The sequence below is a fragment of the Euprymna scolopes genome, chromosome 1 (assembly GCF_053919585.1).
Source record: "Euprymna scolopes isolate OS-2025 chromosome 1, ASM5391958v1, whole genome shotgun sequence".
Taxonomy (NCBI): domain Eukaryota; kingdom Metazoa; phylum Mollusca; class Cephalopoda; order Sepiida; family Sepiolidae; genus Euprymna; species Euprymna scolopes.
In genome coordinates, this window is record NC_136482.1 from 59,077,576 (window position 1) to 59,094,561 (window position 16,986).

The 16,986-nt window shown below is 30.9% G+C and overlaps 1 pseudogene; it reads right to left on the reverse strand.

The window, feature by feature from the left end:
• Positions 1-15,758: 15,758 nt before the first annotated feature.
• Positions 15,759-15,892, reverse strand: LOC145284563 (U2 spliceosomal RNA; annotated as a pseudogene).
• Positions 15,893-16,986: the final 1,094 nt, after the last annotated feature.

Below are 16,986 nucleotides of genomic sequence, written 5' to 3' on the forward strand. Positions count from 1 at the left end.
ATAAAACTTGTGATCTATGACATCCAATTCTAAAAATTAAACTTTCCTTTCTCAATTGAAACAAACAACATCCCCCCAATATGTTTCTAAAAATGAGGATTTTACTATTACGTTTACATAATGTTTTAGCTATGTTTCTCTTACTTTCATCATGAGATCATTTTCTACACGTGTTTCATGCATACCACACAAACATTTTACCTCTGACATTTTTATTTTTTTTGCCAATTTCCTTTCACCATTGTCATTATCATTAGTACAGTTTTCATTTAAAATGAAGCTGTACATGGTTACTATTACTTGGAAAGCAGATCTATAAAAAAAAAAAATTTCACTTTGAAAATTTACGATTTATAGATCTCGGATTTGGCCCTTCTTCACCTTTTATCTTATATTTGTATTCATGCCAAATATTCTATATATCAATTTTTTTCTTATTTATACAACGTTATTTTATTCATGCAATTTCATAATCCACCAACATTGTATAAGATTCAATTCCATTTGACACTTGAACACAACTTTTTTTATAGTAAACAGCATTTATTTCTTTTCAGACATATTCTTATTTTATTTCCAGTACTATGTTTTATTTCATTTTGTGGACACTAATTTACCTCTCTGGTATGCTGCAGGGAACATGTAGAGTGATATATCAAACAAGAAGTGGTACTTTATGACAATAGGTATCTAGGATTTACACATACCAGTGTTGATAGTTTGAAATATTTACAGACAAACATTTTACACAATATAAACACATGTACATTTTTTTATATTCCTTTGCTTATTTCTCGGACCTAAACTTATCATTAACTAACCCGTAACTTTGTTTACTTTGTTTTGCGTATATATTTTATATTGGGTAGAATTCACAAAACTTAATTTCGCTACCATCATTATTTGTAGTGACATGCACTGTTAACATAAATAAAATCACTGGTGACAATCTTTGATACCTGTTGCGTATAAGCACCAAATAACTATCACTATTTCGATTTGCTTTTTCATGATATGTCAATCTTGATACATTATAATAAACATTTCGATTCACTGGTCGTTTGCTTAGCTTAGCTTTACATCATTTTTTCACAATGTTTCTCTACTTGCTTTCAGCATGAGAGCAGATCGTATTCTACACGTTTCATGCATATCACACAAACTTATAATATTTGATCAACACTTGACTAACAATTTTTTGCCAATTTCCTTCAACATTCTCATTACCATTAGTACAGTTAACATTTTGTCTTTAAAATGAAGCTGTATATGTTTCGTATTACTTGGAAACCAAGTACTTTACTAAAATATTTCTGTGCTTGATTTCATCAAGTGGTACGGATCTTCTTTTTACACTAACAATGTGCACATTTTTTGAAGAATAAAGTTATTTTTTGTTTTTATTTTTAAGGTGGTGAAGGTGATCCGGGGAGTGTTTTTTTTTCTAAAAAAGGTACTTTTTACGAATGGGTATCCAAGAAACGTTCAGTATTTTGTCAGAAATTAAGATTTCCATTGACCACTCTTAATACTATCAGAAATGAACAATCTACACAATACAAACTAACTGTTTTGTTGGCTTTTTATTATAACTCCAAACTAACCCATAACTACATTTTTCTTTTATTTTGCAAATTGGATTTCCTTTAGTTTATATTGTGTAGCTGAATCAGAAATTGATTGAACTTTTGTCATTTGTAGTTAACATGCTTTCAGCGTAATTACTACATTGTTATCACACATGATCTACCAAAATAAAAACACTTCAGATAAAGTCTTCTTAAATAGAATTCAGTTTCTTACATGGCATCTGATGAAGTCAATAGAAACATTACAAACTAATACTTGAAAAACAATTTGACATTTACTGTACTACAATAACACATTTGTATAGAAGTAGAAATCTGGATTCCTATTCTGATACCTAATAAAAGAAAGGACACTCTTTGGGGCGGATTTTGATGATAACAAGGCAGTAATTTGACATTATAATAAACATTCAAATAATTTAAGAATTTTACCAAAATAAAATTACATGGTAATCACCCAATTTCTGCCACAAAATTTTGATTGGCAAAACTCATAAACAGAAAATATATATTTTCTAATTTCATCTTTTTTTTTTTTTTACATAATCTGGTTTGATGTTTTCCTAAAGATTCAAATCACTGTATTTTTGCTGCTTAATATCAAATGCAGCAAATGAGTTATTTTTTATGCATCAAACAATTGCATTTTCTCATTCATCCAAACTAATCACTGAACATCAATTTCATATTTACTTCACTAAAATATTACTGTGCTTGATGTCATCAAGTGGAGCGGATCATTTTTTTTTATTTGTTCACACATTTTTCCAATTTATATATATTTTGTCTAAGATTCTTAGCCTATGCCATTGCATACCAAGCTGTTTATTAAAAGTTAAGGTTCACTGTAAACGCATGTTACTCCAAAATAAAAACGCTTCAGATAATGTCTTGATATTCAATTCAGTTTCTCACATGACATCTTTATGAAGTTAGTAGAAATGTTACAGACTTTTGAATCTCGAACACTTTCAATACTATGCACTGATATTTTCTTTCTATGAATATAAGCACATTCATGATTTTTTTTTAACGCCAACAAATTTCACATTGTGTAGCAATGTACTGAAACAATTATAAAAATATTTGTTTTTATTTTGGATGATGCAGGGGATCCGAAGACAGATTTTTCTAACAAAATGAAAGTATAATTTTTAGCAATAGGTATCTAGGAAAAGGGCACTACATATGTTATTAATTCCAAATTTCAACAACCTGGCAAATACTGGTACACGCTAGCAAATTTAGATTTGCAATTACAGAATATGATTCTAATTTTTTCCTTTGCTCTTTATTCTAACACTACACTAAGTTTACTGTATTATTTCGCTACAGTTGATATTGTGTAGAACAATAAGAAAATCATAGTGAACAATGCATTCAACAAAATTTCACACACATTTCTAGATACCTATATCTAATAAGTTCAAAAGAAAGGACACACTTAGGGCGGTATTTTGGTGGTCAAGTCACAAAATAGAGATTAGCTGGTTTCCCGGCATAGCCCAGGATGTAATAAAGATTGACTGAAATACATGTTCTAGCTGGTTTCTAGGCGTTGCCAGGGATGTAATATAGACACATTATGTTGTATATTACCTGTTCTCTTCTCCCTAAGGTAAAACAATTTCATATACATGCTGTAAATTACCTATGCTAGGGATAAAACATGAACAATACCAGTCTTAGGGTAGATAAAACAAATAATACATAGAGATGAAATATTCCTCTCCCCTAAGTATAAAACATATGTTCAATATCTGCTTTTGTTTTTTCATTGTTTATACGGTCCCGGGCAACGCCGGGTAGCCCTGCTAGTAATCATCTATATATATAAATCCCAAATGTCTGTGAGTTTGTATGTTTGTATGTAACGCTAAAACTTTTGAAAGACACAACCAGACTTGATAAATTTGGTATCATATCGAAGCCCCGTGTCCCGGATGACAAATATCGAAATTTCACGTCAAACGGACGAGGAGAAAGGGGTAAACGTATCAGTTATCTCCAAGGGGGTCCCAAAAAAAACTGTCATTGTAATGCTTTTTATTACGTAATTCTTGAATGATCCAATGTAATTCATACGTAAAAAAAAAAAAGCTTAGTCATGTCACGTGACGTGACGTCAACGTCCACTAATGGCGAACAATTGTTAATAAAAAAATCTTTCTCCGATACTTTTGCATTTTTCTCTTCGGCTCAGTTATATCTTTTTTTTTACTTTATGCCAATGTTTCCATCGTTATTACCTGGTTAAAAATATTATTTATACACGAGTTTTAACGAAAAATGTCCGGAAAAAATGTACGGGAATAAAAAAATTCACCTTTCAAAATATTAGACGATAATAAAAATATCGTAATATTTATGTAATATAAAATAATTAGCCATTTTGTATATTACCACGTGACCTCATACCTCTTAAGCTGGAAGGGGGGGGAGGAGTAAAACCAACACCGTCTCTCTCTCTCACACTTACTCTCTCTCTCTCTCTCTCACTTTCTCTATCACCCTCTTTCTATTTTTCTATTCGTTTAAAAAAACTTCACTGTGCACCGGTTTGGTTACTATGGAAACACTTAATTTTTGTGCTGCTTCGAAAAGGAACAAAATTCACTATACACCGCTTTCTCTTCCCTCCCTCTCTCTCTCTCTCTCTCTCTCTCTCTCTCTCTCTCTCTCTCTACACCCACTTTCTCTTTAAAACCAGTCGGTGTGTTTTTGATGTTACGTACGTATTTTTTATATTTTTATCTCAGTAATTTTTATTATATTTAATAGCATTTTCTTTTTTTTTTTCATGGGAAATTATTTTTCTATTCGTTTTAAGAAAATGCTATTAAAAAATAAAAATGCGATAAATTCTGGCAACAGTTATTTATTTATGATATTCGCAGCCGGCCGGAAGAAACGCGCTTAGACATTTTGTAAACATTGTTTTTAAAAAATAAAAAATAATACTTCTATTATGTTTTAAACGACTGTAATAGTTTATTTTGGAAGTATATTTCATAAGGAAAATAAACAACCCACTTTAAAAACAGAAATTACGAGTTTTATATATTTTATTCGCAGTTTTTTTTTGGGGGTAGTCCATTATGTCTAACAGTTTGTTGAAAAAGTGTAGAATTCAATTAAAAAAACAACACCGTCTTTTTTTTTTTTTAAAATAAAACTAAAAACTTTATTTTTAAAATTTCGATGTTTGACAAACAGTCCATTATGTCTGTAACAGTTTGTTGAAAAAGTGTAGAATTCAATTAAAAAAACAACACCGTCTTTTTTTTTTTTTTTAAATAAAACTAATTTTAAAATTTCGATGTTCGAAAAAGAGTCCATAAAGAATAAAACAGTTAATAAATACAAAAAAAAGTTTTAAAATTTCGATGTTCGAAAAAGAGTCCATAAAGAATAAAACAGTTAATAAATACAAAAAAAAGTCCATTAATTTGAACTAAAAGCCTGTTTGAATAAAACTTATATAAAAAAAAACCGTCACTTCCGGCAAATGGCTATGTAAACAACTGGTGGCATTTTTCGAATACATCGGTAAACACTGTATGTTTTTCGAGCTGAATAAATATGTTACATTGAATAAAAACACAAAAAATATATCCAGTTGGATAGAAAAGTAACTTATCTTGCCTTTCCTAACATTTATTTGTTATATATTTGTCTTTTGACCGTCCACTAATGGCGAGTTTTTTTTTTTTTTTAAATAAAACTAATTTTAAAATTTCGATGTTAGAAAAACAGTCCATCACATGTCAATATAAAAATTCTCTTTTTGTTTGATAAAAAGAATAAACAGTTAATAGATACAACAAAAAAGTCCATTAAGTTCAACAAACTAAACTCTTTTATTTATAATAAAACTCTTCGACAGTTTAAATGCTTTCAAAATCCTATGTAAGTATATCGTTTTTACTGTACACAGATTCGAAAAAGTTGTCATCAAACAAATATATGACAGAGTTGAATAAATATGTTACATTGATTAAAAACACTTCTTATTAGCATTTTCTCAGTCCATCACATGTCAATATAAAAATTCTCTTTTTGTTTGATAAAAAGAATAAACAGTTAATAGATACAACAAAAAAGTCCATTAAGTTCAACAAACTAAACTCTTTTATTTATAATAAAACTCTTCGACAGTTTAAATGCTTTCAAAATCCTATGTAAGTATATCGTTTTTACTGTACACAGATTCGAAAAAGTTGTCATCAAACAAATATATGACAGAGTTGAATAAATATGTTACATTGATTAAAAACACTTCTTATTAGCATTTTCTTTTTATATGACAACGTTAATGTTCATGAATCTCTCTTTTAATCATTTTTATCGACTATCAGCCAAATAACCGGGGTCTAAAATTTGGGAAATTATTTTTCTATTCATTTAAAGAATATGCTATTAAAAAAGAAAAAGTCGATAAAAGTTAGACATAAACAGTAAAAAAATAGAAGATATTATTATTAAATAACAATAATTATTAAAAATAAATATTAACATTTACAATAATAAAATGAGTTAGTATTAAAAATAATTATTAAAATAAAAATGAGTTTATTATTAAAAATACATATTAATATTCAAATAAAATTGTTTTTATTATTAAAAATAAATATTAATATTTAAAGTAGAATAAAATGTGTTTATTATTACAAATAAATATTAATATTAAAATAAAATGTGTTTATTATTAAAAATAAATATTAAGGAAGGTCAACAGGTGGAGGAAAAATAGTCAATGCAGGTCATACCACCTGACCAGCTAAAATCGCCTTTTTATATAAGGCAGACAGTCAGACTATTTGCCTTGAGGGCGGGCTAAGCCCTCCTACCCCCACCCCAAAGCTGAGAACTGGGGAAACTTCTCTCAGAAGGGGTATGGGAGGACAGGGAGACCTTCCCTCTTTCAACTAAGAGATAGATATCCTTTTGTATGGTTGATTGACCCCCCCCCTGTCGGTTCTGCTTACTCCATTCCGAAAGAGATCAACCTTACACAAAAAAAAAAAAAATATGGGGACAGGGAAGCCTTCCCGGGCCCCCTTTCTGGGAGGAGAAGTTCCCCGGCTCCTACCTTTTTGGGAGTGCTCAGCCCGTCCTCCAGTCAACCACAATATTTGAAGAATAAAGATATTTTTGTTTTTGTGTTTTAGGTGGTGAAGGTGATCTGGGGAGTGTTTTTTTTTTTTCACAAAAAAGGTACTTTTTACGAATGGGTATCCAAGAAAATTACAGTATTTTGTCAGAAATTAAGATTTTCATTGACCACTCTCAATACTATCAGAAATGAACAAAGTTAATTAAACAGTCTACACAATATAAACTAACTGTTTTGTTGGCTTTTTATTCTAACTCCAAACTAACCCATAACTACATTTTTCTTTTATTTTGCAAATTTGATTTCCTTTAGTTTATATTGTGTAGCTGAATCAGAAATTGATTTATCTTTTGTCATTTGTAGTTAACATGCTATCAGCGCAATTACTACAGTGTAATCACACATGATCTACCAAAATAAAAACACTTCAGATAAAGTCTTAAATAGAATTCAGTTCCTTACATGACATCTGATGAAGTCAGTACAAACGTTACAAACTAATACTTGAAAAACAATTTGACATTTACTGTACTACAATATCACATTTGTATAGAAGTAGAAATCTGGATACCTATTCTGATACCTAATAAAAGAAAGGACACTCTTTGGGGCGGATTTTGATGATAACAAGTCACTAATAAGAAATTATAATAAACATTGAAATAATTTAAGAATTTTACCAAAATAAAATTACTTGGTAATCACCCAATTTCTGCCACAAAATTTTAATTGGCAAAACTCATAAGCATAAAATATATATTTTCTAATTTCATCTTTTTTTTTTTACATAATCTGGTTTGATGTTTTCCTAAATATTCAAATCACTATATTTTGCTGCTTAATATTAAATACAGCAAATGAGTTATTTTTATGCATCAAACAATTACATTTTCTCATTCATCCAAACTAATCACTGAACATCAATTTCATATTTTCTTCACTAAAATATTACTATGCTTGATGTCATCAAGTAGAGCGGATCATTTTTTTTTACATTTGTTTACACATTTTTTACAAATGTTTTTGAGAGTCCATACAAAGTTATAAGTGTTCAACATTTTTTTTCATTTGAATATATTTTGTCTAAGATTCTTAGCCTATGTCATTGCATACGAATTTGTTTCTCAAAGTTAAGTTCACTGTAAAAACATCTGATACACCAAAATCCCTGATACCTGTTTCTTATAAGCGCCAAATAACTATCACTATTTCGATTTGTGTTTCATGAGAACAATTCAATATTGATACATTATAAGAAACATTTCCAGTGCTTTTCTCTTTTTAGCAATAGTTGGTTGATGATTAGAGGACACAACTAACCCTATACTATGCTTTACTTTGTTTTGTATATATATTTTGTATTGTGTGAAATTAACAAAGATTCATATGCAGGAATCTGTTGATACATTCCAAGAATCCCAATGCGACCAACAAACTTGAAAGACTACAATTTCTTTTTACTATGACCAATAAGAAAGCTCAAGGACTAAGTTGTTGGACTCATCCTGATCACCATTTTAAATTATTGTTAACAGTAAGTTTAACATTTTAAGTACAGAATAATATTCCTTTTGATATTTATAAATTACTATTTTCTGTGACAGATGTTACTTTTTCAATATTGATTGTACCCTCTTTTGTGTTTTTTAATTTTGCATACAATAATATTAAGCACACCATACCAAGACCACTATTTGAGCATCTAATAAACTGCCTACCAAGACCAATGTTTTCAAGTGACAATGGAGAGTATTCATGTTATGTTTCACATTTTTATGTTTTGAAATATTTTGCTGCTTAATATCAAATTCAGCAGATGTTTACTTTGTTTTGTGTATATACTTTATATTAGGTAGAATAAACAAAACTTAATTTCGCTACCATCATTATTTGTAGTGACATGCACTGTTAACATAAATAAAATCAATGGTGACAATCCCTGATACCTGTTTCGTATAAGCACCAAATAACTATGATAATGTGTTATTGTTGATATATTATAATAAACATTTCCATTGACTGGTCGTTTGCTTAGCTTAGGTTTACATCATTTTTTCACAATGTTTCTCTACTTGCTTTCAGCATGAGAGCAGATCATATTCTGCACATGTTTCATGCATATCACAAAAACTTATAATATTTGATCAACATTTGACTAACAATTTTACAAAAAAGACCTACCACCTTAAGGGGGGTAAAGGTAAGGCTCCCCACATAACCATAAAAGAAAGCCGCCCCCCCCCGCATACAGTGGGAAAGAGCTCCCTTCCCATTCTGGGGCAGAGAAGGGGCAAGGAAAACTCTTAAACATAAATGGTCAACGGAGGGTATACACCCTGGGAAACTAAAAGTCTATATGGAATCTGCATAAATTAAAATATCCTGTTTAAGCGTATTGTATGACAGGGAGGGAAGGTCAACAGGTGGAAGAAAAATGGTCTACGCAGAGCATACCGCCTGACAAGCTAAAATCGCCTTTTTGTATACGGCAGACAATCAGACTCTGATTGCCTGGACGGCGGGCTGAGCAATGAATGTGGAAGCCGGGGAACTTCTCTCAGAAGGAGGATGGGAGGCCCAGGGAGCCTTCGCTCTCCTCCTAAGAGAGGGATATCCTCTTACTCCCTTTGGAAAGAGATCAACCTTACACAAAACAAAAAATATGGGAAGAGAAGCCTTCCCGGGCCCCCCTCCCCCTTCTGGGAGGAGAAGTTCCCTGGCTCCAACCTTTTTTTTGGGGGGGGGGGCCTAAGCCTGTCCTCCAGGCAACCAAATGAAAAAGAAATTTACCCATCCCACCTTTGTAGGAAGTGTGCTCAGCCCACCTTCTGAGCCACTGTGAAAGTTTCCTTCCACCAAAAGGGAAGGGAACGAGGAAGGAAAAGTCTCTGAGAATCTTCATGCAATTTCTTTGACAAAGAAACTGTTTTCACTTGATTCCACACAAAATTTTTATTGCTTTTTCATCTATTGTCTTATATTAGGATTTCTTTATGCATGTTATTTTATTTAAGAGTACTAAATAGCTTTTCAGTTTCTTGAGACTCTTTCAACTGTCTGGATTCTGCAGCAACGTTGTGGAGTGATATGTAAAACATAAATTGGTACTTTATAACAATAGGTATGTAGAATTCTAACTCGCCAGTGTTGATCGTTTCAATTATTTACAAATTCACCAGGTCCTAGATATGACCATAAACTGTATCCAAACATGGGGCTTTGAAAAGTGTGGAGCCACCATTTAATTGCTATTGCTACCAGGTCCACTCTGATCTGGAGTAATAGTACCTGTTAGGGTCCCAATTATGAGTTAAATAGAAACCGACATTAAATAAACAAATATATTCTAGGAAAAAAAAATGTCACTAGATTGGGCATGAAATAACCTGATATAGTGTTGATATGTCATAAAACAAAATGAACCAACAAATTCACCAATCGACACAATATCAACAAATGTATCTTTCTTTTCCTTATTCTGTGCTTATTTCTTGGTACTAAGCTTATCATTAACTAACCCTGACATTTCTTTTACTTTGTTTTGTGTATATATTTTATTTTGTGTAGAATAACCAAAAAGACATTTAGCTACCACATTTGCAGCGAAATGTTAGCATACATAAAATCACTGGTGACAACCCATGATGTTTTTTCTTATGAACACGAAATAACCAACACGCTTTCCATTGGTTTTTCATGATAACAATTTAATATTGATAAATTATAATAAACATGTCCATTACTTTTCTTTTTTTATCAATAAATATACTTGGTTGATAATTAGAGAACACAATGTTTATTGTAATAAAACTTGTGATCTATAACATCCAATTCTAAAAATTAAACTTTCCTTTCTCAATTGAAACAAACAACATACCCCACACTATGTTCCTAAAAATGAGGATTTTACTATTGCGTTTACATAATTTTTTAGCTATGTTTCTCTTACTTTCAGCATGAGATCATTTTCTACACGTGTTTCATGCATAACCCCACAAACATTTTACCTCTGACATTTTTAATTTTTTTCCAATTTCCTTTCACCATGAACATTATCATTAGTACAGTTTTCATTTAAAATGAAGCTGTACATGGTTACTATTACTTGGAAAGCAGATCTAAAAAAAAAAAAAAATATCTGTTTTCACTTTGAAAATTTACGATTTATAGATCTCGGATTTGGCCCTTCTTCACCTTTTATCTTACATTTGTAAATATTGTATATATAAACTTTTTTCTTATTTCTCCAATGTTATTTCTTTCATGCAATTTCATAATCCACCAACATTGTATAAGATTCAATTCCATTTGACACTTGAAAACAACTTTTTATATAGTAAACAGCATTTATTTCTTTTCAGACATATTCTTATTTTATTTTATTTCCAGTACTATGTTTTATTACATTTTGTGGACACTCATTTAACTCTCTGGGATGCTGCAGGGAACATGTAGAGTGATATATCAAACAAGAAGTGGTACTTTATGACAATAGGTATCTAGGATTTACACATACCAGTGTTGATAGTTTGAAATATTTACAGACTAACATTTTACACAATATAAACACATGTACCTTTTTTTTCTTTTCCTTTGCTTATTTCTCGAACCTAAACTTATCATTAACTAACCCGTAACTTTGTTTACTTTGTTTTGCGTATATATTTTATATTGGGTAGAATTAACAAAACTTAATTTCGCTACCATCATTATTTTTAGTGACATGCACTGTTAACATCAATAAAATCACTGGTGACAATACTTGATACCTGTTTCGTATAAGCACCAAATAACTATCACTATTTCGATTTGCTTTTTCATGATATGTTCATCTTGATACATTATAATAAACATTTCCATTCACTGGTCGTTTGCTTAGCTTAGGTTTACATCATTTTTTCACAATGTTTCTCTACTTGCTTTCAGCATGAGAGCAGATCATATTCTAAACGTTTCATGCATATCACACAAACTTATAATATTTGATCAACATTTGACTAACAATTTTTTGCCAATTTCCTTCAACATTCTCATTACCATTACTACAGTTTACATTTTGTCGTTAAAATGAAGCTGTACATGTTTCCTATTACTTGGAAACCAGATTTGTAAAAATCCCATTTTTTTTTCACTCTGAGAATTTTCATTACATTTCTTTGACAAACGATTTATTTTCAATGAACTTCAGCACATGATTGTTACTGCTTTTCCCCCTTTTGTCTTATATTTGTTTTTCTTCATGCCAAATATTTTATATATCAATTTTTTGCTAATTTCTTAAATTTTATTTCTTTAATTCTTAGTCCACCAATATAGTATAAGTTTCAATTGCATTGAACGCAATGTTTTAGATAGTAAACATCAGCATATTTCACTTTTCAAGCACTTTTTCATTTTATTTCAAATACTATGTTTTATTTCATTTTGTTGACACTCATTTACCTCTCTGGGGTGCTACAAGGAACATGTAGATTGATATACCAAACATGAATTGGTGCTTTATAACAATAGGTATCTATAATTTTGCTTAATTCTCTAACCTAAACTTATCATTAACTAACCGTAAATTATGTTTTAGTTTTGTGTATATATTTTATATTGTGAAGAATAAACAAAAATTCATTTCACCACCACATTTGCACTGTTAGCATACACAAATATCACTGGTTACAATCATTGGTAGCTGTTTTTTAAAAACACCAAATAACATTCACTCTTTCCATTGGTTTTTCATGATAACAATTTAATATTGATAAATTATAATAAACATGTCCATTACATTCTCTTTTTATCAATAAATATACTTGGTTGATAATTAAAGAACACAATGTTTATTGTAATAAAACTTGTGATCAATAACATCGAATTGTATAAATTAAAGTTTCCTTTCTCAATTGAAACAAACAACATATCCCACACTAAAAATGAGGATTTTACTATTGCCTTTTAGATCATTTTTTAACAATGTTTCTCTTTTTACTTTCAGCATCAGAAAATATAATTTTCTACACGTGTTTCATGCATACCACACAAACGTATATGTGACCAACATTTTACCTCTGATACATTTTTTTCCAATTTCCTTTCACCATTGTCATTATCATTAGTACAGTTTTCGTTTTGTCTTTAAAATGAAGTTGTACATGTTTCTTAATACTTCGAAACCAAATATATCAAAAAATAATTTTTTTCACTTACAAAATTTTCATGATATTTCTTGGACAATCATATTTGTTTTTAATTGAATTCAGCATATGATTCTTACTGCTTTATCACCTTTTATCTTATATTTCTTTTTCTTCATGCCAAATATTTTAAATATCAAATTTTTGCTCATTTCTTAAATTGAATTAAAAAAATGGATTTTTTTATTCCACCAATATTGTATAAGGCTCAATTCCATTGAACACAGTGTTTTATATAGTAAACATCAGCATTTGTTTCTATTTTATTTCAAATACTGTTTCATTTCACTTTCTCGATAATCATTTACATCTTTGGGGTGCAACAGGGAACATGTAGAGTGATATATCAAACATGAATTGGAACTTTATAACAATAGGTATCTAGAATTTCCACATACCAGTGTGGATAGTTTTAAATATTTACAAACTTACAATTTACACACTATAAACAAATGTATCTTTTTTTCTTTTCTTTGCTTATTTCTCGAACCTAAACTTATCATTAACTAAACCTAAACTTTGTTTACTGCATTTTGTGTATATATTTTATAATGGGTGAAATAAACAAAACTTAATTTGGCTAATATCATTTGTAGTGGCATGCACTATTGACATATATAAAATCACAGGTGACAATCCTTGATTCCAGTTTCGTATAAGCACAAAATATCTATCATTATTTCGATTTGTTGTTCATGATAAAAATTTAATATTGATACATTGTAATAAACATTTCCATTGCTTTTATCTTTTTATCAATACATATACTTGGTTGATGATTAGAGGACACAACTAACCCTATACTTTGCTTTACTTTGTTTTGTATATATATTTTGTATTGTGTGGAATTAACAAAGATTCATATGCAGGAATCTGTTGATACATTCCAAGAATCCCAATGCGACCAACAAACTTGAAAGACTACAATTTCTTTTTACTATGACCAATAAGAAAGCTCAAGGACTAAGTTGTTGGACTCATCCTGATCACCATTTTAAATTATTGTTAACAGTAAGTTTAACATTTTAAGTACAGAATAATATTCCTTTTGATATTTATAAATTACTATTTTCTGTGACAGATGTTACTTTTTCAATATTGATTGTACCCTCTTTTGTGTTTTTTAATTTTGCATACAATAATATTAAGCACACCATACCAAGACCACTATTTGAGCATCTAATAAACTGCCTACCAAGACCAATGTTTTCAAGTGACAATGGAGAGTATTCATGTTATGTTTCACATTTTTATGTTTTGAAATATTTTGCTGCTTAATATCAAATTCAGCAGATGTTTACTTTGATATACCAAAATAAAAACACTTCAGATAAAGTCTTCTTACATAGAATTCAGTTTCTTACATGACATCTGATGAAGTCAGTACAAACGTTACAAACTAATACTTGAAAAACAATTTGACATTTACTGTACTACAATATCATATTTGTATAGAAGTAGAAATCTGGATACCTATTCTGATACCTAATAAAAGAAAGGACACACTAAATAGAGATTAGCTGGTTTCCCGGCATAGCCCAGGATGTAATAAAGATTGACTGAAATACATGTTCTAGCTGGTTTCTAGGCGTTGCCAGGGATGTAATATAGACACATTATGTTGTATATTACCTGTTCTCTTCTCCCTAAGGTAAAACAATTTCATATACATGCTGTAAATTACCTACGCTAGGGATAAAACATGAACAATACCAGTCCTAGGGTAGATAAAACAAATAATACATAGAGATGAAAGATTCCTCTCCCCTAAGAATAAAACATATATTCAATATCTGCTTTTGTTTTTTCATTGTTTATACGGTCCCGAGCAACGCCGGGTAGCCCTGCTAGTCTATATATATAAAAGGCAAAAATCGGTGTGTATGTATGTATGTATGTATGTATGTTTGTTTGTAACGCTAAAACTTTTGAAAGACGGAACCAGAGTTGACAAATTTGGTATCATATTGCACCTTGATCACCCGGATGACAAATATCGAAATTTCACGTCAAACGGACCAGTAGAAAGGGGTCAACTGATCGTTTTTCTCCTAGGGGGGCCCCCAAAAAACCTGTCATTTTAACGTTATTCAATACGTGTCACGTGACGTGACGTCAGCTCAAACTTTTGACAGACACAACCAAAGTTGACAAATTATGTATCATATTGAACCTTGATCACCCGAAATTCCACACCAAACGGACCATTAAAAGGGGGTGAACTGATCATTTCTCTCCTAGGGGGGCCCCCCAAAAAACCTGTCATTTTAATGTTAATATTACATAATCCAAAAACGCTTAGTCATGTCACGTGACGTGACGTCAACATCCAGTAATGGCGAACAAATGTAAACAAACACTTTGTTTTACCGATACTTTTGTAATTTCTATTCTGCTTTGTTCTAGAGATTATTAAACTCCATGACAATGTCTCCAACGTATTTAACTGGTTAAAAATAGTATTTATACAAGAGTTTTAACGAAAAATATCAGGAAAAAATGTACAGGAATAAAAAAAAATTCAGCTTTCAAAATATTCGTCGATAAAAAAACCGATCTTTATATTTACGCTAGCCATTTTGTATATTACCACGTGACCTGCTATCTCTTAAACTGGAGGGGGGGGATCCACTTGAATCCAACAAAACCAGTAATTTTTTTTTTCTATTATATATACATCATTTTCTATAAAATTAAGTGTAGACTTTATAATTAAAACAAAAAATGTTATTCATACTAAAAAAAAAAAACGCTTAGTCATGTCACGTGACGTGACGTCAACATCCACTAATGGCGAACAATTGTACCTATTTACTATGCCTCCCCACGGGACAGAGTTAGACACCAGGGTCGTTTTTTAACGTGGAGAAAAGGTACAAAAATAAAAATTGTCTCAGTCGTGGAGGATTTCTCCTCCACCGAAAGAGAACAAGAAATAGAAGTGCAGCATCTGAAGAACAGATACTACACTTTGATCTTGACCAAAAGGCCAAGAATGCGAACAATTGTAAATAACAACTTTTTTCACAAAACCAACACCGTCTTTCTTTTTTTTCTCTCTCTTTCTCTCTCTCACCCACTTACTCTTCCCTCTCTCTCACCCTCTTTCTCTTGACGTCACACCACTGTTAAACTGTGGGGGGGGGACACATTCCCAGGCATTATCTCCTATAGATGCACATTTTATTAGAAATTCAGCTTTCAAAATATTAGACGATAATAAAAATATAAAACCAACACCCTCTTTCTCTTTTCTCTCTCTCTCACCAACTTACTCTTCTCTCTCTCTCACCCTCTTTCTCTTGACCTCCTACTACTGTTAAACTGTGTGTGTGGGGGGGGAAGAGGCAGCTTGAAAACCAACAAAAACAGTGCACAGTTTCCCAAGCATTTGGGGTGGGAAGGGGGGGAAGAAGCCGAGCGCACAGTTTCGTGTGAGAGAGAGAGAACAATTCTCAACCTATATACTCAACAAATTTTTTATCTACAGATTTGAAAGTTTGTATATAGGGTATTCAGACATATGGAAATATATCTAGCATAATCTATCTATTATATCTATAAAAGTGAAAATGTGTGTGTGTGTGTGTGTGCGTAAGAGAGAGAGAGAACAATTCTCAACCTATATACTCAACGTATTTTTATCTACGGATTTTAAACTTTGTATATAGGGTATTCAGACATATAGAAATATATCTAGCATAATCTATACATTATATCTATAAAAGTGAGAATGTGAGTGTGTGAGAGAGAGAGAACAATTCTCAACCTATATATTCAACAAATTTTTTACCTACAGATTTGAAAATTTGTATATTGGGTATTCAGACATATGGAAATATATCTAGCATAATCGATCTATTATATCTATAAAAGTCAGAATGTTTGCGTGTGGTTGTGTGTGTAAGGTTGCGAGAGAGAGAGAGAGAACAATTCTCAACCTATCTATTCAATAAATTTGTTATCTACAGATTTGACCATTTGTATATAGGGTATTCAGACATATGGAAATATATCCAGCATAATCTATCTATTATATCCATAAAAGTGAGAATGTGTGCGTGAGAGAGAGAGAGAGAGAGAGAGAGAGAGAGAG